This window comes from Colobus angolensis, unplaced genomic scaffold, assembly GCF_000951035.1.
Source record: "Colobus angolensis palliatus isolate OR3802 unplaced genomic scaffold, Cang.pa_1.0 Scaffold96, whole genome shotgun sequence".
Classification (NCBI taxonomy): domain Eukaryota; kingdom Metazoa; phylum Chordata; class Mammalia; order Primates; family Cercopithecidae; genus Colobus; species Colobus angolensis.
Genome location: NW_012123598.1, coordinates 3314737 through 3317746, shown reverse-complemented (window position 1 = coordinate 3317746; position 3010 = coordinate 3314737).

Sequence of the window (3010 nt, the reverse complement as noted above, 5' to 3'; positions counted from 1 at the left end):
GGCAGGAGAATTGCTTGAACTCGGGAGGTGGAGGTTGCAGTGAGCCGAGATTGCACCATTGCACTCCAGCCTGGGCAACCAGAGTGAAACTCCATCTCAAAAAAAAAAAAAAAAAGAAAAAGAAAGAAAGAAAGAAAGAAAAGAAACACAGACTATATTCTGTGACTACAAATTTATGTAAAAGATTAAATATTAAAAGATTTAAAAATACATTTTTAAGACTAAAAATTCAGTATAACTTAGGAGTTCAGACTTAAAACACACAGGAGATAAAATATTTAGAAATGAACAGACAGTGATTCATACCGGAACTTGCTGAATGCAGTAGAAGTCATATTAGAGGAAAATGTACACTTTTTTTTTTTAGAAAACATGAAGTTTGGGAAATTACTAACTGAGCATGCAACTTGTGGAACTGGAAGGAGAAAAGAAGTCGAGGGGAGGGGCCGGAAGGGTCCAGAAAAGCAGTGAACACAAGGGTAATAGAAGAAATGCCCCGCTAAGTGCCCAAGGCACTCACCAAGGTGCATTATCACGACACTTTTAGAAAACAAAAGAAAAAGAAAATAAACATATTCTAGGTGAGAAAAAACAGACAATTGTGCACTAAGTTTCCATTATTATAATTACATCAGACTTCTCCGTCACTCTGGAAGCTGACAAGGGAGAAATATGTTTGAAAACAGCCTATGGTATAGTTTGAAGTCAGGTAGCGTGATGCCTCCAGCTTTGTTCTTTTGGCTTAGGATTGTCTTGGCAATGCGGGGTCTTTTTTGGTTCCATATGAACTTTAAAGCACAAACCTGTACGTTGTGCACATGTACCCTAGAACTTAAAGTATAATAATAAAAAGAAAAGAAAAGAAAATAGCATATGGCCGGTCGCAGTGGCTCACGGCTGTAATCCCAGCACGTTGGGAGGCCGAGGTGGGTGGATCACCTGAGGTTAGGAGTTCGAGACCAGCCTGGCCAGCATGGTGAAACCCTTTCTCTACTGAAAATACAAAAAATTAGCTAGGCGTGGTGGCGCATGCCTGTTGTCCCAGCTACTCTGGAAGTTGAGGCAGGAGAATTGCTTGAACCCGGGAGGTGGAGGTTGGAGTGAGCTGAGATTGCACTACTTACTGCACTGCAGCCTGGGCAACAGAGTGAGACTCTGTCAAAAAAAGAAAGGAAGGAAGGGAAGGGAAGGGAAGGGAAGTGAAGGGAAGGGAAGGAAGAAAGAGAGAAGGAAAGAGAGAGAGAGAAAGAAAGAAAAGAAAAGAAAAGAAAAGAAAGGAAGGAAGAAAGGAAGGAAGGAAAAAAAGAAGGAAAGAAGGAAAGAAAAATAGCCTATCTACTCCTATGGAGAGATCCCAGAGTGTATTCTTAGGGATTAAACGACATCAGGATGACGTCTGTATTGTGCCAAGAATTGGGGGAATCAGAATATACATTCATATTGACTTATATTCACCCAGAAACAAACACTGGAAGAATTAATATGAGAAAATTAAAATTGTGGCGCTCTCACGTTTTCTTCCCCGTCGACCCACCTGGACAAGCTGCAGACCTAGATATACTCTCGACTGCTTCTCTTTCTCACCCTCTCCCCTTGTTCTACCTTCAGAATCCGTCCTCATGCAGCCACGGCTTGCCAGCACCACGGTGCCAGGTTCACCCTCTCTCCCCTCCTCCAGGGAACATCCCCTAACTGGCGTCTGTGTTCATTTGCTGCTTCTTAGCCGTCCTTCTCCTCATTATAGCCAGGGTGACGTTTTAAAAGGGTCAATCAAATCATGTCTCATTATCATGAAATCTCCAGTGACTTCACAGTGCACTTCGCCCAAAACCCAAACTCTGTGACCCACGGGACACTCAGCTCTCCAATTTCACATTGGTCCCTGTGCCCCTCACTCCCTGCCCTCAGGCCACATGACATTCCCGCTGTTCTGTTCCTTGAAGACATCAGGTCCCTCCCTGCCCCGGGGCGCCACCTCTCTGCCTGGATGACCCAACCTCCTGCTTTGCACCACAGCCTCCAGGTCTGCTCAGCACCATCTCAGCAACAAGGGCCTTCCCAGACCACTCTGTTGAAAGAAGTCCACTGCCCTGACACCCACCCCTTTGCCAAGGAGGTTTGTCTTCGTTCCCTCTTGATGTTTATTCTCCTTTCTAATTATCTACTCATTGACTTGTACGCCGTCCCCTCCCACAGTTAGAATGGAGACTTCACTTGGCCAGGGATCTCTTCTGTCTTGATCATCACTCTATCACCGGTACTTAGGGCCGGGCACATAATAGATGTTCAGTAAATACTTGTAGAATGAATAGTGAATCAGAAACAATATTGGCCATTGTTTACTGGACATTTAAAGGTTAAATAATGGCAATGAAATACTGGATGAGCATTAAAAACGATGCTGCTGGCTGGGCGTGGTGGCTCACACCTGTAATCCCAGCACTTTGGGAGGCCGAGGCGGGCAGATCACGAGGTCAGGAGTTCAAGACCAGCCTGACAAACATGGTGAAACCTCATCTCAGCCAAAAAAAAAAAAAAAAAAACTTGGCTTGGCGGCACACACCTGTCACACACCTGTAATCCCAGCTTCCCAGCTACGCAGGAGGCTGAGGCAGGAGAATCTTTTGAACTCAGGAGGCAGAGGTTGCAGTGAGCTGAGATCACGCCACTGCACTCCAGGCTGGGCGACACAGCGAAACTCTGTCTCAAAAAAAAAAAAAAAGGATGATGCTGTTTTACTTTTATTGACATGGAAGATTTCAAGGGTATTGTTGAGTGAACAAAACAGGAAAAAAACATGTTTGTAGACGTTACATACATTAAGTTACATATGTACATTTGCACACATTTATGGAAGGAGAGATTTCTGAGAAGTGTTAACAGAAATGTTTGCAGTGATTAACAAATTCTCTTATTTCATTTTTTATGACTTGTTTTATTTGGATTTTTTTTTTAAAGAAAGGGTCTTGCTCTGTTACCCAGGCTGAAGTACAGGGCACGATCATAGCTG